Genomic DNA, 26193 nt, shown 5'->3' with positions numbered 1-26193 from the left:
TAGCCTATACATCCTTCAAGCGCGACGAGAATAAAGTAGGTGAACGCTCGAGAGCTTCCTCACAGAAAGAGGGCGAATAGAAGGCCGACGAAAGGACGAGACTCTTCTAGTGCATGACTGCCGAATTTGTTGAGCGACCGGAATAATTATTCGATAATCGCTTCGAATACATTATTCAGGGCAAGCTTACGGTTTTTGTTCGCGGTCTACCTTCTTCGAGATTAAAATTTACGGAGCGATTTCGCTCATTACCGCGGTCTAAATCAGAAGCGGTCCGCCGGCGTTGATTCAAAATAATTTTAGATTGAAAATCTCCCTTCGTCCGGTTTGTTCTCCCTGTTCGAAACGGAGCTCCTGTTATTATTAGTCGCGGTTTCGACTTTTCCAGATGGTAACCGACCCCAGCTGCGCAATCCAAATTGAGTTCATCCTTTTCGAGCTGTACACCGCAAATTGAACGCCGCTCTAATGATTTCGCGTCCTCCCCCGGCGCGACGTGTCGCGCCAGTGTTTACGCCGTATTTATAGCCACTACGTGCCTCCTGAAACTCGTTGTCCCCCTCGTCGTAAACTATTATTCTCGTTTCGATTGTTTTCCAATCCATATCGGCTTCTTTGGGCTATGTATCAAAAGCACAGAGGCCAGCTGTGGAATCGAGAGCAAATAACTGGCAGGAAAAGAAGTCTGTTTTTACGATTATAATGAAGGATTCTACGCTTTCAGGGGATTATGATTTTAACAGAATGTTCTATATTTTCATATTTGAAATTTAATATTTGACTGAAACACGTACTGCAATTTTCACAATGGCAAAGCTACATTAACGTGTGAAATATTATATTTATATATCGGCTATCGACCGTTTTTAATTATAGCATATCCGAGCCGTGTAACGAGCTAAAAAAAGGGGGAGAGAACGTCGAACTGCGGGTCTTCCAACCCCGAGTTACCAACGAGGCAACTCGATCATGCGGTAACCTAACTACGAACCTCCGCTTTCCACCCTCGTTGCGTTAATACGAATTCAACTTTGCTCGGCGAAGCGTTCTTACGTACAGATTATTCGCGGGGAAAACGTTAGATGAACATTTCCGAGCTGATTCATACACGAAACCTAAGGGGAGGAGACGATCTTTGTAGCTTCGTCGAACAACGGTCGGGAGCAGCGATTAGGCGGAACGAGAATCATTGTCAGGGAAGTTTTGAAAACGGGTATTTGTCCCAGACCTAGCGAAAGTGGAACGAGTCCTAGAAGTTATGTGTACATTGTACTCGCCGCGATGAAATGATATAGACAAACCCGAACGACACAAGGGCCGTTGCTATAATGAGCAGTACGACCTCGACATGTAGGCCAAGCTCTGACGCATACCTGCGCCAAGCTGCATGTACGGTCGGCGGCGGCCTCAGTTTAAAGAGCGAGCGACCAGGAAGACTTCGCACTCCATCGGATAAGAAACAATCCTTGTTTAAAATTGTCTTCTCCTTAGTTCTTCGCAAATCCTCTTCTCGATAAGTAGCAAGAATAGTCGTTTTTCTCAGTACGAAGTTAGTTTAATCTGAGAGTTCGTGTGAACGTATATTTAAAAAAATGTTGACGTTAATACTATAGAATGTCGTGTCGCTTTTCTTAGAAGTTAATGCCTTCTGACCTGACAAAAGGCTATGGTTTGCTGTAATTGTAATTATAATTAGAATGCTTAAAAGCGTGCAACGACATGCTAGTCCGGTCGCGTTGACGACGGCAATTTAATCGATCCCGCGAAATCGGCCCGGGAATGCGAGCCCGAATGTTTGCAGTGAAATTTAGAATTATTCAGGGCGAGGGATGAAGCCGGCTGCTCAGTGAACGGGTGCTTCTTCGTTCGCCTCGGCTCGTTCAGCGGCCGTGAATAATTTAATAATAGCGAAGGCTTGAAGACGTTCGTCTTCGTTCCCCGCGAGGATCCTTTGTCCGTGGAAACGAGTACGAAAGAGAGCGGCGCTGCTTGGAACGTCGTTAATTAAACATTCAAACGATGTGCTACAGCGATCCATTCGGAAAAGTTAATATTTCACTCATCTTCTGTCATTAATTTGCGTAATGGTTTCCGTCTGTTCCTCTTTTCGCAATTGTCTGTCTCCGGAGAACGTTAACAAAAGGGAAATTTAATTACAACTGAAGGGAACGAAGCTCGATAGTAAACGTTTAATAACAAACAGCACGTGTCCCGTATATGTACTATACTAAACGCGTTTGCACACAATTAATTGAGAGACTGAAACAAATTGGAAATGACTATAACTTGACGTGCAAACTTGAATCGATAATTCTTCGACCACGGTAGTTGAATATTGCTGGAAAAAATCTTTCTTACAAAAGAAAATATTATCGTTCTGACGAGTTTAAGACTGGAACTCGTTAAAATAATAAACGTTCTGTCGTCAGTTCAAGATAATCAAGGAACTGATTATCAAAGGAAAAGAAGAGCAAAGCGAATGGATACGATATCTAGATTTTCTTCGTTCAAAGTTTCAACCAAGTTTCGGCCAAACTTGTTGAAACCGTCTGAGACATCGAGCAATTAAACGAGAGTTGCAACTTAGAAATTCGTCTCCCGATGACGAGGAACCTTCGCGCAGCAACTCCTGAGAGTCTAGCGAGGGGCTGGATTACGGGGAAGCGAATGATGCATATTGATCGGATTTTCCATCCGGGACGAGCATCAAAGAAAATGACTGCTTTGAAAAAGACTGCTTTCCCGGTTAGATAACGGAGAGGTAATAAACGCGGATATCTGAACCGAAGTCACATTATTGTTAAATTTGCATATCGCTTTGCCGATTCGTTAAGAATCAGGTCAGGACTGCACGAATATTTTCTTTGTCTCTTTTTTCTCCTTCTTTTTTTTATGACACTCGTTCAGATTTCGATGGAGAAAGCGTGACGCGCTACACGCAGCGTATAAAACATTCGTGTAGTCGAGGCTTTATTCATACGAGCACGGTTGAAAAAGTGGAACCAGCCAGAAAATAATCAGACGCGTCGAAGACGCGCCGCGAATCGAAACGAATTTTCGTTTGCTTTCTAGGATCACCTCGAACCCTCGGGTAGAAAGTTTACGGCGCTGGTTACGTATTCCGAGTTTTGCGGAAGACGTTTCATCTGTCGTAATGCCGTCTTTGAAACCCGGCCGACGAAAACTCGCGCAGGCAGCAATAATACTTCCACAAACTTTAATCCCGTCATGATTAAACCGAAGGAACGCCGGAGCTCGGTCGCGAATTAATATTTGCGCAAAAATTCGTTAGCGTTAAATGAAAATTTAATGACGCAACATAGAAAAGAGTTTAATATGCATTATTGGAGCAGTCGGGTCGTAACTCGCGACATAAAGCATTTAATTTCAGGGAACGGGAGGTCATCCAAATTGGGAATAAATATTCGTTCGCAACACGTGCTCGATATTTGTTAGTAAAATTTCACCAGGAATTACGAGGGCGATCCTATCTCTTAATTTAAACTTTTACACGGTCAATAGTACAGAGCCAATCATTTCCACGTCGAAAAAATGCGGCCGCGCCGTGTATGCAGTTTACCCGATTTTCCCGTGTAAAAATGGTCGAATCACTTCCCGGCTCGCGGTAGTCATAACCGACTCGATGCAATTTTAAAAGACCACAGGGAAAGATCGACCCGGCTTGTAGAACGCTCAGGGCTTGCGAGAAAAATTGCATACCACCGTTCCATCAATATTTATTGAATTCTATAAACAGTGATAGCTGCACAGGGGTATTGTATAAATATGTCAGTGCAGTCCTTACTCTCTTTTTTAATTTGTGCGTTTACCCGACCGGATGCGATCGATAAGCTAACCGATAATTTAAAATAATTTTCAAACAGTCACGTGGGACAGGTGAGATCGTAAAGGCTATCGTCATAGTCCCGACCATTGCACGACAATATGCTTTATTACTTTAAGCTCGTCACGTTCTAGAACATTTCTCGCATGGATAAACGTCATGCAATATAGCCACGTGTTAAAACGGCGCCGCGCACTCGTCATTTTCCCAATTAATCGTATCGCCGCCGGACAAATTTCTAATAAACGTCCTCGTTAATAGATCACGCGAAAATCCATCGACCGCTGCTTCGTAAACAGAAACTGCTAATGAATACTATATATAACTTTAAAATCATCTTTCGTATCTTTTTCATTCAGTCCACGGTTTCACACTTTTTTTTTCGCTCGTCCACTTTTTCTTCCCGCTAGCTCCCGGCGCACTTTCGATGCTTTCTCCGTAAGCGCTCCGCATTCTTGTCGTACAACGCCTTCGACCGCGATTTCCACTCGCGCATTTCACTCATTTTCCAAGCTTTTACCTCCCCATGCTTCGCGGAATTTCAGCCCTTCGCTCGACGCTTTAAATTCGTTTTACGCCGCAGACCCTAAAACTGCAGGGATTGCTCCTCTCATCGGATGCAAATTGATCTTGTCGTATAATAGGGACGCCGAGGGACCCCGGCCAATTGATAGTTCAAACAAGCCGCGCGTGTCTCGTTCGCACGCAACTCGTTCAATTACGCGGCGATTCGTAAAACGGTTTTATACGCGACGGGTGGGATCGGCGAACGGGAAAGTTGCTAGCGGACCTTCATCCGGCCACAATTATTCCGCTATCACTGTGTAAACTGCGAGGGAAGTTTCACTCGCCCTTCACCGACCCGACGCATCGTCCGCCTACCACGCGCGGATGTCACATATGCCTGGCAGCGAGTTATTATTCCGGCCATTTGCTTAACAGAATTATGCAAAATCGCGCAACTTCGGCGAGGAACACCCTTGTTTGAACCGCGTCACGTGCGAACACAGCGATTTCGTGGTTCGTTATAAGTATTATTCATACACGTTAAAAAGCGTCGAATAAGCCCTTACCTCGCGTTGTTTGCCCGCGTGTTCGTGGCTCGTCGAGACAAGCGTGGATCCTAAATCACTCGCGAGGCGAGGTAGCTCGTCCTGCATATTAGAGATATAAAATTAAATTAAGACGAAGCTAAACTGTGTCCCATAACTGTGCCATCAATTCGAAAGAATGATGCAGCAGTATGTTCCTGCATACGAACTAGATCGACAGCAATTATTGCAATTTTATTGTGGCTACCTAACGACGTTTTGCAAGGAGATCGATAAAGAATACAGGAAGCATCGATCAGTGAGACATGATAATAGGAAACGGGCACTGTCATCGGGCTGATCGAAATAACCATTCATTTTCCAGCCGGCATACGAGTTTAACGAGTTTTTTCGGCACGTTTACGTTCCCGTTCGATTTCCCGTCGTTCACCGTGCCAAATGAAATTGCACGGCGCTGCTGCTCGACTTTTCCATTTTGTTTTTTCATATCTTGCCTATTCCCACACCCCACAGATTCTCTCGCTGACGCACCCGCCGAAAAGTCGACTCACTGATAAAATGATGATCCAACGACTTAGTCAGATTTTCGCGTAATCGAATCACGTCGTCGGGAATGCAGATTAATCGAATGATCTGTAGATAGGTTGATTCCCTGACTCGCTGACTTGGCAGGTGATAATCTTGGAAATGAATTCCAGTACGTTGGCCGGTTCTCTAGCAGTGGTACTGCGACTTTCATGGAAATTTTGGATTACCATTGAATCAGATATTACTCGGCCAGCGTCCATCAGCTCCACTAGTAATAGGGAAGACGAATTTCCATTTGGCCCAAGTTTTTCGAACGTCCATAAAGCGGCAGCAAGAATAAATGTCACGATCTTTAAAATTCGCGGCCTGAAATATTCATAGGACTCGGGGCGAAGAGGTTCAACGAAATCGTAATTATCGGGAGGCGAATGCTAATTGGGAAGCGGGGGAATGCGAAGTTCTCCGCAAAGTTTACTTTCGTTTGATTTTACGGGGGAGACCGAAACGAATGAATACGCGTTTCCAGGACGAGCCACGACGCTTAACTGGTTGTAAACCACCGCGATGCGATGTCTATACGAGAGATAACAACGATCTTTCGTACAAACGGTCTCGGTTAACCAGCCGTTGGCCTCGCGCCAAACGCGAGACAGTGCCAGAAAAGAATTTGTAACTGTTTAAACTCCGCGAGCAACTATTTTCAATCACGCGGACAGCCTTGATGCCAGAGCGAATTAATAATTCATTTTAATCTAAATGAATATTTTAATAGCGGATCTTTTTTATTTTCTGCTTTCACATTTAGACAGAAATATCTTCTCCAGTGTAATTCGATTAATTATTACGTTATAATTATATTAAAGAAATTTTTCGAGCGCTCGACGTGAACAATTCTAGGACACATTAAAGGATAAAAATATAGCGAGATTTCTCAATATAGACATTGCATAAAATGCATAAGACCTCAATTTTTCCTTTGAACGATTCAATCAAATATACTCGTTGCGCGCAGGGCTCGTGAACAATTTGCGAACGAAGCGGGGCGTCAATCATCCCGCGAAACGCCGACTCTAAGTGCGTTTACGTCCCCGGTAAATAATGGGGATATTCAACTCACAGTAAAATTGGATGGTAACTCGAGCGTAGACAGGTATTCGATACTCGCGCCGCGGCGCACCGCGCGGCATCGACATTATGTTGCGCGGTATGGAATTCGGTAAATGATGTGGAACAGGCTATTTGTAGGAGCCCACAATTCGCCCTCTAGCCATCGCACCCTTCTTTTATTCGATTACCCCTTCAGATCCAGCGACTTTATTCTTGCGATTCAACCCGAAATGCTTAATCGTCCGTTTTGTAGGAAACTATGCCCTTTGCTATTCTATTTAACTTCCCAACCAGAAATTCCAATCTACTTTTCTCATTTGTAAAATTCACGTCGCTTTACAACGTTTCAATTTTATAAGAAATAATTTCATACCGCCGTGCCTGGAAATTAGTTTTCGTTAAAAAAACATGAAATTCTCATGTCGTGTTCGAGATTCGAGCGAACGGGGTGTAGTTACTTTATTTAGTTCTTAAGGCAAAGCGAAAAACAAGACTCGACGGGGTGGACGCGTAATTGGCTACGTTTAATATCTGCAATTCTGTCCTTGCGCGCGGTCGGAAGTTCGTTATTGTACTCGTAGCCAAAGAGAACCGCAATGGAACCCCATGACCGTGCTCCCTCGCGGTCATCCGTTGAGAGGGAGAAACACCTTTTGACCGGGGGACTTTTGGTAATTGGTGCGAGTTTACGAGCCGAGTTTCGAGGTTCCTTGAGGATGGCTTCGAAGTTGAGTGGCTCCGGCCAGACGAACGACAATTAACACGCATCCGTAACCACCTCTCGGGAGAAACTTTTAGCGTCTCGCCGGTCAGCGTCGCTTCACGCTGTGCGCTAACCTCGCAAACTTTTAAGAAGGATTGTTATTGGCCCCTTTGTTTCGCTCTCCGTTTCGTTTCAGCATCGCGTCGTGAGAGGGAAACCGAGTTGTTGTGGACGGCAAAGCACCGCCGCTGTACCGGATATCTGGACTCTAGACGTGCACCTACCGGTGTGTTTCTCCGTCCCCGCCGATAAACGAAGTTTCCGTCGGAGCCAAAGTTTGCGCCGCAATCACGACTTCCGATGTGGCGTGCCCGGCCTTCCTGATTTCCTTCGAGTCGTACGATTTTTATTGCGCACGCTCGCAGATCTTTTTTATTCCCCGCTGCCACGTCCGCGAGTTAGATCAGCGATGTTCCCGAGGCATTAAAACTCCACATAAATTTGATCGTGCAATTTTTAATTGGAAACGTCCACGTCGGGACGTATCGAAACAGATCAAGAGCGGATCGCGTCGGGTGGGATGCATACATTTGTTACGGTGAAAAATTTATTTACTGGAACAAATGAAGCGTGGTTTAATCCATTTATAACAGTTGGGGATTTAAATCGAACTCGATTAATTATCATTCGCCGATGGGGGAGCACGATAATGCGCGCACGCGGCCACGAAGACAACTTTTACAATCGCTTTAATGGCCGAATATAAATTATATTAACCAGCCGGAACGGATTCGGCGAACACTCGCGGTGCTGCCTCCCTACCGCGGAATAACTTCTCCCGCTGATTGTTCCGGAAATTATTCAAAAGCCAAAGCCCGAAATTGCCAATGAATATTCTATGCACCGTCTATGTTTTTATCTCAATTTATTTTCCAATTTCTGCAAGAAAACTCCTGATTTCCAGTCGACCACTAATTTCTAGGGTGCCAATATTACCCGAATCCGAACACTACTTTCATTGAATATTTAATGACATACGGTGGATTTCAACAATGAAAATCGGCATTCGTGTTTCATTAATTCCAATTAAGCAAGTTCCAAGCTAATTATAATCACGCATTATCGATAACCTGTCACGCGTCTAATCACTTGTACACGACGGAACAATCTGCTCGTTCCACGGTTTGAAGTCGATTAATTAATAAAGTCGTCGACGTATCGCAACTTTTGTCCTGATCACGGCGCGGCTTTAATATCGATAGCGCGTTCGGCTCGCGAATTAACGGGGTCGCCGATTGAAACGCAGAGGGTGAGTAATTCGAACCCTTCTCGAAGAGCTTTGTTCCCCGACGTGAAAGTCAAATAAATCAAGTAGCTCGTACCTGCGAACAATTGCGCTCGCGCGCACCGCGCGCGGTCTTTGTCCCGCGCAACGAATAAGTCGCGCTACGTCGCGTCGCCTGGGAAAGCGTTTTCTTTTTCCCGACCGAACGACCCCGATTTCAACCGCGAGAAATTGCGAGTAGTGTGACGCGAAACAAAGACCGATGATTTCTACGCTGGCTGAACGAGTCTCCGCGATGATTCCAGCTGAACGAGGAAGAAAAATGATGAAAAGAGAAGCGTCGACTACGGCGTACAACAATCTGTGCGCTTTCCACTTTCTCGTTTTGAACAAGATCGTAACTGGGAAAATGAACAAAGAAATGATTTGCTACTCCAAGATCTTTTCTCCTCTTTTTGTTTGGTCTCTGAATGCAACACTTTTTAATACAAATGTGCATATCGTTTTACAAATATTATTTGCAGTTCTCGATCGTATGAAATACGGTGGATTAGAGATAATGGTAGAAGTTCATTGAGGTATTAAATCCGAACGAAATGCAGAAATCACAACATTAGATTAGAAAATCTACCGGGAGAGAATGTAGACGTTGTCATTGGTAATAATAATTCACGCGCGTGCGAAGATATTCGCGCCAAGGGAATAAAAGGTGATTGTACGATATAGAAATTCCATCGCGTCGAAGGGACAATTCCCAGTGAATATATGGGGACCCATTGTGCTTGCATAAAACAGGACGGAAACGATACGAAAAATTGAAACTTCTTGTCAGCTCGTATGATATATCGTTGATGCATACCACTGAGATTCAGAGCCGTCCCTTGAGGCTTCGTTTTCACTGTTATTATACCGGAAGAGCTAGTGAAATCTGAATATTGAACGAGCTTGCTAATAAACGGAAAAACCGGACGTTGAATGGTTGAAATTCGAAAAGGGACTTAGTCTCCCCTCTTTCGCGTCCGTCAAACGAATCGCCTAATGGCGAAAAACTATCTTTCCCCATAGGGGAAAAGAGGTCGGTTGAAGTGGAAGAAAGCATATTCCGTTTTCGTGTGCGATGAAAAGGCAGCGGCTGGATAATGATACCTTTCGAGACGCGGGAAGGATGAAGACAATGAGGCACGGAGAAAAAAAATTAATTGCTCCTGGCATTATTCGAACACCCGGATCGTCGAATGGAACCGAGGTATCCCTGACGGTATAATTATTGTCCCAGCCATTACGCGTAAATAATCGCCAATCCAAAATCAAGATTCTCCGCGCGCTACGTCGCCTCTACTATGAATGTTAATTGACGGCTAGTCCAATTTCATTCCTTATTGCATCACGGATTTAATAAGCTGGCCATGACTGTAATTGGTGTTCCATTTCCCGCGACAGAGGAACGCCCCGGATGAAATTACGAGGACCCGATGATTACCGTGGCGAAAAGTGTCGCGCGTCGCGAATTAATCATTTCAGAAAGAACATTTTTTAGCACACGATGTAATTAAGTATTCCTTAAATATGATTAACCAGAAAATATTCAGCAGTTTTCAGAAGTTTCATCGATAAAGATGCAAAGATGAGCGTTAAAATTAATCTAGTCTTTTTCAACACCGGGCTTTGAGGAAAAGTTCTTACCGTAACGATTCACGACGCGCTTACGACGTTCTCGGTGGAACCCGAGAATGCTTTCGAAAATATTGCCTCGCACCAAGAACTCCTGACCGGGGTTATCGATTTTTTATACGATTTCAGAGTACTCCGGGTATTATGATAGCGGAGCACTCACAACGCGCGCCGGTGGATACACGTTAACGTCTCTGATAAAAATTCCGGCGCCGTGGCCACCGTCGTTTAATAAACCATCGAATTTCAATTACGAGCTTGCGCGCGGAAGCGTTTCACGGACGCGGCCCGATAGCTAAAGAAAATGAAGAAATAATTGGCTCGTGACCCCTGCTTAGGATTAAGCCTGTTAATCGACTTTCGCAAATCTTAATCCGCTACTTTCCGAGGACGTTACGAGCCCTCGGTTTTCGCAAAACGTATTCAACGGCGAGCACGTTTCCCGACAACCTCTATTTTCATCCCGTTGCACGTCCACGGAAAGCATCGCGTGCAATGTTCCGTTACCGGCAGCCGCGGAAACCGAAACGTCTCTTCAGCAGAACACGTTCGACCGTTCCTATAAATAAGCCGGAAATCTTCGGAACGAAAGGGTAGCTTCGCAGACGTTGTTGCTCCATCGATTTCCTCTCGCGTTATGGTCACTATTTTAAAACGCTGACTTGCCGAGGCAAGGTCAACGGCATATGTATGAGAAACGTTCTCAAAACGGAGGGGAATTAGGGTCGTCCTAGTTCTTTCGAACGAAAATTCGCGAACGAGACTTGCAGCTCCATCGAGATTTGGTGTTGCTACGAAGTTGCGCAAAGGCGGGCCAAGAAATTCTACAAATACGTAAATTCCGTTAACATCGCTCTCGAAACTCCGAAAGCAGTTCGACGATTTGTCGGAATACTTTTCGTAAAAGTTCCCCGTTCGTCTTCATCAATAAACGATGGCGGGCGAAAAAGATTTACCGTAAATTTTATTGCTCGAACGTTAATGTTATTTTTCGAGTAATTTTATCGTACACCGCAGTGGCTGCTATATATTTCGGATGATAGGTATCGCGGGATTTCATAGAACGAGTTAGTACTAGTGTGTAATATCAATAGCATAATTATTATCAAATTACCGGCAAGCCGGCTTGGACGTGGTTGAAAAAACGGTTGCACGGAAGGAAATCGCTCGGTATTGTTCCATTGTCGAACGCCAATCTATCACAATACCAAAATTTGGTTATCCTCGCAATATGCGCTATTCAAACGATCAGATGGCGAACGCGAGAGTAACAGAGAAAGAGAGAGAGAGAGGGAGAGCTTAGGTTAATAATTTGTTTACTGAGCCACGTGCACGCACGATTATTATGATCAACCCGAGTCCGGATGCGGCAATATTCAACGAATTAATATTAATCACTTTCCATATGTATTTCCATTCGCTTGCGAAGCGGATATCCCGTATTCTGACACGATAATTGAAATTTCGAATAATCAGAACCTATCAAACTGGGACATACATTGAGACATACACGCGGACGCTACTTATTCCAAGGAACGAAATCAAATTTTGCCAGTTACGGAACGCCATATAAATATTTCAGAACGAACAACTTTTGGAGAGTGATGCGAAGCCACGGAAATACTTTCCCATTTCCGTCGCATGGATAATGGAAATTAAATTTCAGGTTCGTCGCGAATTTAACATTTCACGGGTGACATTTTCCAGCGTTAACGCGTTACTTTAATATTCGATGCATAACCCGGGGGCGGAGATGTCCCAAATCCCACGGCAATTTCGGCCGAAGTCGGCCGGGATATTTATCGCACAGCAGTTCGTATTGTATAATGCGAACTGAAACAATGACAGGCTATCCACCTCGAAGTTGCTCGTGACTTCAGAGAAATAGTTCCAATCGAACGGTCATTGGCAAATATTGGCCCCGCGGAAAAAGGAACTTGGTTCACCGAAGCAAACTCTTGAGTTTCCAAGTTTTTAGTGGCTTCTAAGTCTACCAACTCGCAACCGTTCAGATCGTCCAGCCGAAAGGAAATTGAACGACGCGATTCCGTGCGGTTAACTAAGAACTCGTGAGCTTTCGGAAACCGTATCTCTGCTTTAAGGAATCGATCGATAAACAAAAACATTCAGCGTTATTAGAAGTTTGATAATAGAACGAGATAAGAGAAACTTTTTCTCTGGAGCTTGCGCGATTCCATGCGGCAAAGGTGGCCTGGCAGGCGGAGCTAGGGCACCAATTTACGTGTTAAGTTGCATAATTGGCCTCGTTTGTAAATCACGCGAACCTCTTTTCTATTCGACCCGCGCCGCACGAGACACACTAACACTACAGCTGGCTGTTTTCAGAAAAGAAAACAGGACAACCTGATTTCATTCAGAGTCTGTGCCCTCTACATTGTTAACCATTGATTATTCAGCATCGCGAAAGAAAAACTCGCTTGCACCTTAGTTATCGCATTGATAAAACGATTGATCGTTGTAAAATGAAGATTGATAGACACCAGAGCTTTTTAATATCAGACTTCGAAAGGTGATATCGATGAATACGCGTTAAATTGCTCGTTAAAACAGCATTTACAACACGTGTTTCAATCCAATTTGTTATTAAACGTTTCGTGAGATGATTTCTCACACGGCACCGGGTCGCGTCACGTGCAATTTTATCCGTTAAACGAATTGATTTTACGCTCGATCAATTATCATACGACGTTGCCTTACAATAGACGTCCCATTGCGTTTAGGCGAACCGCCGCTCGCGCCGTGTCGTTCCTATACAAGTTCCAATTTTAGGGATGAGAGCACTGCAATGCGACACTCGCGTACCACCTTTAAACCGTTGAAACACACGCACCAGGGAGAAAGCAACGTCGATACCGAAACGCGACGCTGCCTCGATCGAGACGCTTTCTATACCATTCCAACGAAACGCCAGTTCCAAATGAACGCATCGAAAATGCGAACGATCCATGCGACGAAGCTTGTCGATCGAGATGAATTAAGACTAACCCTGATTTCCATACTATGAGACCGAATAGATGCAACAATACGAGCTTGCTATAAACCTAGGGAAACATACTCGCTTCCGAGTAGAACGTAAAATAAGAAACAGTTGACGAGCAAAAATCATGATTGGCTCGCGGATTTAATATACCTGTCGTAAATCGCAATCTCTTGGTAATCAAAGATAAGAACGTAGTCCGTTTTCGACGGTGTCTCGTAGAACTCAACTTGACGACGTCGTCCTCGGAGACTCCTAAACGCACGACAGATATTAACTCCCGGCAAGGTCTAACCGCTCCTTTCCTATAATTCTGGCTTTAACGGCCACCAAAGTGAATCCGAGATTCTAGATAATTTTGGTCCCACGATTCGCACTCCGACAAGTTATCTACTTGCGGATGTTTACAAGTCCATCTCAGACTGACTATACTCGATCGTTTTAAACTGGAGTTGGAATATCTTCGCGTATTGTTTGGTCTTCCATTAAAGAGGATTGTATTACGCATTGAACTGATTCTGACAGACTGCCAGAACGAATATCTGGCTGAAAAAGCTTGGATATCTGAAGTACACGTCGAGACTTACTACAGAAGATAAGAGTCGGTTTTCAAAAGCCTGATCAATGTTCATTGACTTCAGAATAGGAACAAAATTTGTTATCGAATAAATTTTGCTCGAACGAAGAAGCTATAGATAAGAGATCCGAAAAAGGGAACGAACGATCGACTCAGGCGAGAGGGGAATGATAAGAACGGGTACCGGGCATTGTTGGTCGGTACGTCGTCGGTGGGGGATGAGGCTGGAGGAAAATATCTCGACAATGCCGATGACAAGCGGCTTCTGTAGCTTATCTGTAAGCTGAAAGGGTGCCTCGACGAAGGGGAACGGCACCTGACGACACCCCCACGTGCCGTACGCTCGGGGAGGATGAAAAGCTCGCTTTCGAGTTTATGACCTGTTCGCGGTATTTAATGGGCACGGGGACATCCGCGTGTCTTTTACCAGTTCGCAGCTGGTGCACGTGCTCGTAAATGTTCCCGCCGTTCGTTTTGTTGCCTCGTATTGGACGTTGCCAACGTTCCCTGGATGCTCCAAATTAATCGTCACGAAATTCGCCTAAGCTTCTATACAGTTTTCTACGCATGGATAATTTTGAATAAGATCCACGTGAGAGAAAGCACGTGGAACTAGATATAAATATCATTAGGTTGACACTATGCACGTGTAATTACTCGAAAATTGGACACTTCAATCAGATATATGCACGCGTTACATACAGCAACTGCGATTACTAGGTTCAACTAGCTGCAGCCTTGATGTCACGCGACGTTTGTGTAAAGAAGACTTTACATAAGTGCACCATTCGGTTTATCGGCTGGTTTATGTGCCAGCGTTAAACATTAAAGGAGCAACTTCTGCCGGCGGAAAATCTTTTAGTTCATGAACGTTCCGCGAAAATTTCGCACCCGCGGAACTATATTTCCCGGCCATAAAATTACCGCGTGACGAGCCCTATTTCACCGGGAAATTAAGTTTAATCGCCGGGTTTCCGGTAATCCCGTTAATCCCCAATGAGAATCGACCGATCGATTTATATCGCACGACCACCCCAACCCCTTTGCTCTATCCCGTCATTCGCGCTATTTAATTATTGCAGCGGGACAAGAAGCGAGATGTACGCTCACTCAATGCGTGTAACCGCATTTTCACATCCGCGGTGACCCACGTCCGCGCCACGCATTTATCCAAAATATTGTTTCGGTGAATACTACATATCCACTTTCAGGCGAAAAATGTTGTCTAAATGGACAGTCAATTTTTCATGTCTGTTATAAAGACAGAAGATCGTTTTGTATTTGAAAATTTTACGTTTAAGAAGTAGCGTTTAACAGAATTTGACGACATCTCTTTAAGAAGCTTTACGACATCGCGCGAAACGATTCTCGGACAAGTGTCACGGCCTCGGACATATCGATCAGACCATAGGGGATGCCGCGAAAGTAGCACACTCTGTACATACGTATCTACTCGCGACTTGATTTTTTCGCATCCAGGAATACAAACTACGTCACGTCGCGTCGTTGGCGTGGACAATGTTGGTGGTTGAAGTCGGCCGACGTTGGATAAACAGAATTTTCGCGGAAAACTCCGAGGCACAAGCTAACTCGTTAATAGTGCACGCGTCATGGAGTGGCGACCCATTGTGTGCATCACGTCGACGGCGCGATTTTTTCGGCCCGAGTACTCGTGCCGGTATACCTTGTTACAGTCGCAGACAGTACGTTATTCATGGGTTTTGCCTGCAGAGAATCAGTGCGACAAAGAAAACCGGAACGAGAGTCGCAGTACAAATCGTTTCCTGCATGCCTCCAAATATTCCAATGCAAATTCGCGAAATAAGGATTGTCCAAAGTGTCAAATTATTCTACTGAAATTGACAGATTCAAAGAATCTGTATAGGCAGGAACAGATTAGTCTCGAGTCGATCGTCGAGGATCGTAGAATCACCGATCGGAGATCATACCGCGTGTTTTAAAACAGAAGGGGGTGAAGTATCCGCGAGGGATATAAACGGGAAGAGGAATCGGTGGCTCGAGCCACCTTGACGCGGAATTTATGATCTCCCGCGGTTCTAATTTCGCGGATAAGAAAAGTCTCTAGTTTATAAGGCGCGGGGCTATTGTTAGCGTAAAAGATTGATACCGGAGGTGGAATGAAACAATGAAACCTGGCACCATTTTCACCGTCACCGGGAAAAATTAATTTATAAAGGATCCCCGATGCAGAATCCGCTCGTGACCCGATTCCTTCTTTCGCGTTTTAACAAACGACCATCCCTCCCATTTTCCTCTCGCATAAATTTCGCATCGACCTCCTTCGTGTGACTTTAATAATAAAAACGGACCGCCGATAAATCCTTCACCGAGCTTTCATCGGAGACCGTAAGTTCGGCGGTAAGAAACGCTGTTAAAATGAGCGAGAGATCTCGATCGACCGATGGATAACGTCGTTTCTCAGCTAGTATACCTAAAGTTTCCCTTCTTTTCACTCATACGTACTAAAAAAAACATTTGAATTTTGTATATTTCAATGAAACACAGAAGGAAACCATTATTGTAATACAAATTCATTACGCTGTTTTGCAAATCGATAATCCGAATTATATCCGCTTTGCCCTTTACAAATTTAATTTAATCATAAACACATTTAGCTTTACATAAATTTGATATATGGGAATTGGGAACAATGGTTTTATTGTATTATTCAACTGGTGCTTATTCAGGGAAATTGTGTACATTGTTAATGCGAACAACATATACCATAATCATAAATTTCTCATAAATCAAATCGTAATTTGATTTGATATTTTAGTCGGGTGCACAATTACGACGGGCCACGCTAAACGATAAATGGGGTTTAAATAGTGTTTTAAAATAATTGGAACGAGTAGATAGCCTGAGGCAATTAGGCGAACTGCCTCGTATCGTTAAACCGTTAACAAATATGGAGAGTGATAAGCCGTGCGAGTGAAACCACGCGTGGCACGAATTGTCCCGACGAATTAATGTCCGAATTAAAATTAATACCAGAGAAAGGAACGATGGGAGAAATATAAATTTCATTCAACCCGTGGCGTCACGTTGTCGTCGCACAGATCAAAGGTTTTTGCGCAAACGATGATGAACGCGTGATCGGTACGACTAGGTGTACTAGCCTCGTGAACCGTGTCGATGCACTCCGCTAATTAGAGGGCTACATTAATTAATTATTGCCGTCGGACGCAACAATAAACAATGGGAACAAATTTGTTCGGACAACACGTACATAAACGCGCAGTTTCCGCCCTAAGCGAAGTTAATAGACATTTGAAACGAACAAATAGTTGAATCGCGGAAACTGCTCTTGTGGAAACGAGAAGCCATCCGCTAGTTTATCCGACAATAATAGAAACAGAGCTTTCAACCTCTTAAGCTACTTGTGTCATTGTTGTGGAACACGTGGCTTACTGATGCTCCACTCGCTACGTATATGTAAGTGAGATCTGGATTCAACGTTACTCGTTCTCAAACATTCCCTTCCACTTAACTCTGAAAATAGTCTTTTGTCAGTTTGCTATCCCTTGTTAATTAACTTTGCTGGTTATATCGACCGATTTCTCAGAATAAATATTTCCAAGATGCCAATTCTCCAATCGAGTAATCTGGGAAACTGGGAAACTGCGTGAATTCTCAATATCATCTGACATGATTCGCGAGGCAAATGGTATACGTCAATTTCTGATATACTAAATCTATTTTCCCATCCTTTCTTCGTTCATATAAAATGGATATTCAGAATAGTTAGAAGTCATGAAAAAGCTATTGTGCATATATTTTGAAAACCGTGAGAGAAGCCGGTGTAGAGAAACTGTATAGGGGGACAACTTCTGGAAACCATAGTTGTAAAGGGTTCGGTTCGCTGACCCTTTTGACTAGTTGATATACAACGTCCCTCTGTGGTCGGTGCGCGGTGTATCGCGAAGTCTGAGTCGAAATGGCAATAGCAATTGTCGGAGCAAAAATATTTAGCACGCGCGAAGTTCGGTTAAGTGGAGTAACGGCCACGCCGGGGACGAGAGAGCTTATCGGCCGGAACTCGCGACTCGCGCGCTTTATAGCCGGGTGCAATGTTCACCGGGCATTAATTTTCATTTCAACGAATAGTTAAACTTCCGGTTACAGTTCGCGTATGGAATTGTCTCCCACCGTCACGGAACGTAAATTAATCGACTTAATCATTGTCCTTAACCTCTAGAAAAAATTGGGAACCAGATTTATAATAAACTTTGCATTAATACAATTGTACTATAGTTTTCATATGAAACTAGTTAATTAGGATTTTTGTTTCATGCGTCGGAGCAAACTTCTACTAAATTGATCTTAAATCTCTTGAAAACAAAGGAAATTCTGGTTCAAACGTTGGAATAAAATTAAAAGGATTGAAGGAGCTAGATTAACATGGAATCGCTTGAACTGAAGTAATTTGACTTCGAGTTCGTTACTCGTCGTTCAAGTAGATCGAAACGATTCAAACTCACGGATTAAACGTTCGGAATAAATTATAATTTGTGGCATTGTGAAAATACGAGAGGATATTACAACAAGGGGATTTTAAATAGAAGTGTACGTAGAACAGTTTAATCTCTGCGGAGAAAGGCTGTTCACTTTGTTTCCGTTCCATGCAACCGATAAACGGTATCGTCGTCATGATCAATATCAGGCCAGCGTGCCTGACGTTTCAATTAAATCTGGTTTTAATTACGCCGAACCCGGCTGCTCTACTTTCGGCTGGGTAACCAATGAATGCAATTATTGGCACTTGTACGCGCCAACCCTTGAGGACTCCAGATGCGAAAATTCCACGGAAATTTATCCCACTACTTTTTTTCTCCGTCGAGTGCATTCGAAACTCGCGTTTCTCTCGGCCCACGCGTATTTACCAATGCCGCTTCAATCAATCATTGTGTTTGCCATGATTGCATAATTGTACCTTACCTTTCCTGCCGCGAACCTCCGCTCCGCCGGCCGAAATTTCGCGAAACCGTCGATAGTCCGATAGCCCGGTGCGTTCCAGAATTAGTGTACTCTTCTTCCCGTTGGATTTTATCAATAGGAACTCTGAAACGAGAGGTACTGATTACATTCTATTCTTGTTACGTGCGTAGGAAACGTGCGCGCTCAAGGAAAGGAAACTAAAATGCTGCACGATCTGAATAGTATACATATACAGTTTCCTTTAACTATGATTTAAAAGGAGGAATTACGAGTAATCTTTGAAAGAATCAGCATTTAGATAGCGCATTAAAGAGCGGTTTAATAGTTTCGTGATGCGATTTCACCACTCCTCCGGGACTTCTTCCCCCCGACAAAGCGGGATTTGCAAACACGAGGAGGAAACGCGCATTTAATAATGCCTAAGGATAAGTTACTAGAAACAACTTATCAAACTTGTATTCCCGGTTTCTCCAAATTCAATTTGTCCACCTATCCTATCCGGCGGTAACAAGAAACGTCTCTAAGGTATCACGCAAAAACGAACACCTGGAGGACAAGTTATTACTTACTGGAACACAAGTTCGGCAAGAAACAAGCGAGAAACTTTGCCGAAGAGGTAACGTGGAATTTATTTGGTCTAATTCTTCTCCGATTAACCAAGAGAGCGAAGAAAACTCGTTTCCCGGAAGAACTTTTTCGAACGGAAGGGACGGCGTTTAACTAGGTCTGGAATCAACTTGTACATGGCAGAGTCAGCGGCGGGGTGAAAGGTGCAAAGCTAGAAATCGAGCAGTCCTCGGTGGACGTGATCGCGCGCGGCGGTAAATTTTCCAAAAACAAAATAAACGAAAAATCCAGCGCTGTCAAGTGCACACGGCGGTCTCGCGTACGAGCCAGCGTGGAAATCAATTGTAGTTTCGTGTCCGGCGCGGAATTCAGCGAGAATCGAAACAGTACTGACCGGAAACCTCGAACGAGGAAGCTTCGTCCCGAGCCAGATGTTCGACCGAATCGAACAATATCCGGGAACCTGTTTCACTCATTGTGAACAAGTTTTCCCTCGCTTTTCATCACGATTTCCGGCCGTTTCCCTCTTCATTTCGTTCGCCACTGTTCTTCAAGTTCCAGCATGCAAGATGCTAATTAGAGGACGTATTCATCGATTCAAAGGAAGTGCAGTTGTGTATCAGGATAGTTAAGAAGATTAATTAAACTGCAGTCTGGGTTGCTAATTAATATTGACATCCGATCTAGAGCAATTAATTACTATCTTTGATACAAAGAAAAATATTTCAATGAGAAGGGTTTGAGCTCATTCGACTCAGCTCCTAAGATTCCGACCAGGGCGGATTATTTCAGGGTTAAATCGAGCATTGCAAGAGGAAGGGCGTGCCGCGTGATACGTTAATTAGCTAATTAGCTTGGGTCCTCGATTCGTGAATTATCTCGCGATAAAGACGCGAATTAAATGCGACCCCGTTTCGACGCAAAACCTGGGTAATGACAGCCACGCGTGCCTCGACTTCTGATTATTGTTCATGGTTACACGGTCAATTTCCGTCCGGCCGCCGTGTTATTTCATCGAACGAACCTAGCTGAGGTCATGAGGTAACGCGACACGCATGCTGCACCAGCGATCATTATTTCGTAACTCGATTCCTTATCGGCGTACCAACAAATTTCGTTCGTTCCCTTTTTCTATTTCAGGGCAAATAAAGAATTATAGTGAATACAAATTCCTCTGTACGGGGAATCTTTGTGTGCCGTAAATTAAGTTTGTTCCCTATTGTCAATACGCTTTGAACGCATGACGTGTCACACATAGAATAAAATTCGCTTGAATTAAATTAGCAGAGTAATTAGTTTCGCCATCGCACAATGGCGTATAAGAAATTCTACATGGGCCAGTGTGTGTACATATGTGTTCTATGAAACAAATGTTTCCTCGTTACCAGAGAGAGTAGTTACGAGGTTACACAAACGTCACCGGGTTGAAACGCGTTTCGGGAGCAAAGAATTTTATTGGCAGAGGATAATTCGTGAACCGTAAAACGGTTAATTACCAGTTAATGTATTAGAGAATACAAAGCAAGCTAGCTAATTACTGCAAACTAGTTAATTTTAGTAAACTAGTTAAGCCGTCGTTCGGTCCTCTGCCACAACGTGACACTCGCCACCCGGATTCTGTGTGTTATCTATTACAAATAGTCTGTTCGTATCTACAGTTGTTGCAAAGTCATCGAATAACGTGGACGACACTCTTTATCGTATTTAATATATATTTCCGAGACAAGAACTTGTATACAAGAAGGGAAAGCGATTTTGTTTGATAATTTTCAAGATGCAATTGTAAATTAGTAAATTTATCGTTCTGCGATTCATTTTCTTGGTTCCACGTCGATTAAACCGGATAAAATAATTATGGTTGCCGAACTCTACTTATCAAAGTTACGGTTCCACTGGCCCGGTGCACCCTCTCGGGAAATTTACACGGAATTCATCACTTTGTAAATCAAATTAATCTACGAAACTCTCCCTCGTTTCACTCGTTCAGATATGAACCAAGTTTACAAAAATGATTATTCAAGCAGTTTGATAACGAATGTTCAAACATTTCCTCTCTCATGAAAATTCTTTCTACTTTAATGATTGCAATTCCATACACACTTTGAGATTACAATTTTTATGGAACGATCTAGCGCAGGCTCGGTAATTTCAAGTGGAAGTATACGCGCACACATCGAAGGATAAATTGTAAACTGCGACCGGCCGCGAATGCACGTCGTTCACCGAACCCGGGTTTTCTTTATTGCGATACAATTTCGTCTTATCTTGATCAATTGCTCCCCTCCATTATGCATGCGCTCACATCAGCTATACCTATGAAATACGCTTTACGAAGAAACGCGGTTTACCGAACGGAGTTATGGCCACGCTGCGGTGCCGCGAGGCGCCGCGTGTCGATTCACGTTCGAACGCGCGCGCGTCGGCGACGGCTCGTTGCGAATTTCAGCGTGCGCGCTGAGCGAAATTACGTGAGTGCGAGCGCGAGGAGCGATTCGAATTGAGGAGGCGTGAGAATCGAGTCGAGTGCATCGCATGCAGCCGGGCGTAATAAAACGTCGACCGGGAGGGGTTCCCTTCGATTCCGCGCCACGCTTATATTCGTCCTCTCTCTCTCTCTCTCTCTCTCTCTTCTCGTAGACTTATCTCGTTGCTCGATTTTCAACTTCCACCTCGTTCTACTCTCTTTGCTTTATTTTTTCCCTTCGAGCGATCCCCCGCGATTCGACGCAATTTTTCAGGTCACCCTCCGGCTTCCGATAAAATCTTTAATTGTTGAACGTACGCCTCGAAAGTCTGCTCTCGTTTCCAGTCTTTTTTAGTCTCCATCTCGAAATCTCTCGTCCGCCGACGATGATAATTTAAATCCGAGTGAAATATATACATACGCCAGACTAGACCAATCAGTTATGATACAATAGTTGAAGGATATTCTTTTCCTGGTTTTCAATTCATAACAAAGGGGATAGCTATTGGGATAAAATAAAATGGAAAATCGTTCTCTTAACGGTTCTACGGTCCAATAAGTTCACGTCCTGTTCCAAACGCATCATAAAACTACCACTTTTATCTCTGTCTCTCTTTGACTTAAATCTTGCAGTTTATTCTCTATACATTCAGTTGGCTGAACTTGAAACCGACAGTTACTGTATGGATTAACGATTGTATAGCTTATCTTTACTTTTGCCGCGATCAGAAATGTCAATACTTGTATTCAATCAGAAAATATTCACATATGGATCACAGGTTTTCGAAGCTCCGATTTTCTGAACCTGCCTCCGAATAAATCGCAAATTATTTTTCAATATAGAATCACCTTTTCATCGACTGCACCGCATAAACGTTGGACTCCTCTATATTCATAATTTATTGATAACATTCTCGCGATTAAATGTTTTGCATCTGACAACTGCATTTCGATATATATATGTTTAGATGTAACGCACACTCTGTTCCGGTCAAATTGCAGTGCGGTGAGTTTTGCGGGTTATCGATGTATTTATGCGCGGGTGCCGCCTACTGTTTCCCAGTCCCTCGTCCCCCCGGCTTCTCTTGATCGAGGCTGCCGACACGTTTGCTCAGCGCCGCTTGTTATTGGAATAATACTCCGTCGATGTATGGTGGATGGGTTCCGTTCCAATTGCATGTTTCTACGACTTTGGCAGCCGATTCGAGCTACACCAACGATTACGCGCTAGTAACAACGACGGTTCGCCGATTAAAAGGCGGGAATTAGTCTCTCTCTCTCTCTCTCTCTCTCTTCTCGTAGACTTATCTCGTTGCTCGATTTTCAACTTCCACCTCGTTCTACTCTCTTTGCTTTATTTTTTCCCTTCGAGCGATCCCCCGCGATTCGACGCAATTTTTCAGGTCACCCTCCGGCTTCCGATAAAATCTTTAATTGTTGAACGTACGCCTCGAAAGTCTGCTCTCGTTTCCAGTCTTTTTTAGTCTCCATCTCGAAATCTCTCGTCCGCCGACGATGATAATTTAAATCCGAGTGAAATATATACATACGCCAGACTAGACCAATCAGTTATGATACAATAGTTGAAGGATATTCTTTTCCTGGTTTTCAATTCATAACAAAGGGGATAGCTATTGGGATAAAATAAAATGGAAAATCGTTCTCTTAACGGTTCTACGGTCCAATAAGTTCACGTCCTGTTCCAAACGCATCATAAAACTACCACTTTTATCTCTGTCTCTCTTTGACTTAAATCTTGCAGTTTATTCTCTATACATTCAGTTGGCTGAACTTGAAACCGACAGTTACTGTATGGATTAACGATTGTATAGCTTATCTTTACTTTTGCCGCGATCAGAAATGTCAATACTTGTATTCAATCAGAAAATATTCACATATGGATCACAGGTTTTCGAAGCTCCGATTTTCTGAACCTGCCTCCGAATAAATCGCAAATTATTTTTCAATATAGAATCACCTTTTCATCGACTGCACCGCATAAACGTTGGACTCCTCTATATTCATAATTTATTGATAACATTCTCGCGATTAAATGTTTTGCATCTGACAACTGCATTTCGATATATATATGTTTAGATGTAACGCACACTCTGTTCCGGTCAAATTGCAGTGCGGTGAGTTTTGCGGGTTATCGATGTATTTATGCGCGGGTGCCGCCTACTGTTTCCCAGTCCCTCGTCCCCCCGGCTTCTCTTGATCGAGGCTGCCGACACGTTTGCTCAGCGCCGCTTGTTATTGGAATAATACTCCGTCGATGTATGGTGGATGGGTTCCGTTCCAATTGCATGTTTCTACGACTTTGGCAGCCGATTCGAGCTACACCAACGATTACGCGCTAGTAACAACGACGGTTCGCCGATTAAAAGGCGGGAATTAGAATCGCAGCTCCGCTATTCGACCCGAGTCTCGACTCGAGAACGTAAATCTCATTAACTTTCATCGTTGCGCTCGATGCGTAATCCGTTCCTAGATCTTTGCAACCTCCCTCGTAGATTTACAACCCTATAAAAAGTTAGCCTTTGCACTTTGTGAATTATCTTTACGAAACAATCTGACACACCTCTGGTTATGACTAATGAAATTTTATACGTGCCTACGTGGCACGCCAATGCGTTTACCGTCTTCAATATTCATTTAAGTGCAATGCGCCAGGGATTCATTATAAAACCTAATGATTTAATAAAACTTCAATGGTTTCATTACGTTCCTCGTGTATCCCTATACTCAGTGGTCTGTGATGTCCACGCATCGTCATTATCTTCTTTTAATTTGTATCAAACCGGAAAGTAGCATTGATTAATCCAGGTAACAATAGCCGTGTCACGCGATCATTTAATTATCCAGAATCAGTCTAATTCGCGAAAAACGCTCGACGCTCTGATAAAATCGCGTAATACGCCAGCCCGTTCAATGGCCACCGTGTCACGTGACTCATTAACGAGAGAGGCTCGCCGCGCACCATTGCACACGATATTTCGTGACGAATGAATTATAATATTTGTCCGCAACTCCTGTCCCTTTCGCCTCGTTTGCCCTCGAATCCCCTTTGTCACTGATCACAGAGTTAGCAAAAGAGACGGCAGCAGGACAGAGATACTGAACCGACTCCCTCCTCGTGTCACTTGATATTTATTCAACGTTCACCGCGAAATCGTTGAACCGGAAATCGGTCATTGAGTTTCATTAAAACTGTCATTTCGTCCGGCGGCCGTGCGTCCCGGTGTTCCGGCACAGAGCTGGCCTATCCACCGCAGCGGTTCGGGAAAATATTTGTCGGCCGCGTCTGTCCCTTTGTCGTTTGTAGTCCCCGTTTTATGCCTATAATTTCACTCTTTCGCCCACGCTAATGTATCACACTGCATTACTCGATAATTAATGTCAGGCAAGCGTGAATCCAGTGCACGGAAAATGCCTTTTACGATTGCCGTGCTGGTTTCATTTCCAAGCGGCAGTAACGGTGGAGAGGGATTAATTTCGTACATTGGCATGTATCGATTTTGTTCTCCCACTGCTCACTCCCGTTGTCTGTTAATTCCAAAATCGTGACGAAGTTTTCTATTCCCCTTTCCATTATCTCATTTTTTCTGAATGAAACACAATTTAAAGGTCCCTTTGATCGAAACAGGAGAGGATTTCGGCGTTCGATCGGGCACATAAATCCCTCCGTTTCGCGCAAAACCCGAGTATGTCGAACCGACGCGAAGCCGCGCGGCGCCGGTGTTAGTAGTCAAGTTAAACTTGTAATCTTCTAATCTGGTTTATTAATGGAGTTATATCGGAGAACTGTAAGTTATTGGGCCAGCCTTGAACTAGGATAATTTGTCACATCCTCGGATGCGCTGTAATTGCTTCCCCAAGTTTTGGGAAATTTCGTCGGTTAAGATTAAAATCCGTCGAGTATCCCGTTGGCGATGGAACTTCCACCGGCTGGAATTGAATCGAAGATTTTCCTTGTATCTTATGTACAGCTCACAGGGTTGGGAAACCGACTCGCGCTTGTCACGTATGATTTATAACGGCCACTATTACTGTGAGACTATTACAGGGTAACCAAGACTTGTAAGCTAACCGTACATACCAGCCGTAGCCTATTCGCAAACTGGTAATAGCGTTAGGTGGATTACATAGATCAACTCGGTATACTTTCTGTTCTTCCTTTTTGAGAAAATTACAAGCTCTAACTATTATCTCTATATTTGATCCCCAGTGCATCAGTTCTAAAGCCACGTACATAATGTCTCTATCTCATTCTGTACTATACCTATCTACATATATATGCTCACCCGTCCTTGTATTATATTATATTGAGAAAGTAACGATTTTAATAATTCGTAACTGTGCAATAAATAATTAAAAAGGAATGTAATAAACGATATTGGAAACAAAAAAGTTGCTTGATTCATTGTGATCTCATATA

The 26193-nt window shown here is 43.7% G+C and overlaps 1 protein-coding gene across 1 annotated transcript in view; it reads right to left on the bottom strand.

Moving 5' to 3' along the window:
- Positions 1-26193, bottom strand: part of LOC108628264 (chaoptin) — a 143960-nt gene that overhangs the window by 106136 nt on the left and 11631 nt on the right. Inside the window, exon 2 of the mRNA XM_018030060.2 lies at positions 18725-18847. The gene's annotated coding sequence lies outside the window, so the exon portion shown is untranslated. The remainder of the gene's footprint in view (positions 1-18724; positions 18848-26193) is intronic.

Source organism: Ceratina calcarata, unplaced genomic scaffold (genome assembly GCF_001652005.2).
Source record: "Ceratina calcarata isolate Rehan_Ccalc_2016 unplaced genomic scaffold, ASM165200v1 scaffold514.2, whole genome shotgun sequence".
Lineage (NCBI taxonomy): Eukaryota > Metazoa > Arthropoda > Insecta > Hymenoptera > Apidae > Ceratina > Ceratina calcarata.
Note: the sequence above shows the minus strand (reverse complement) of the source record. Positions and strands in the feature narration are given on the sequence as shown.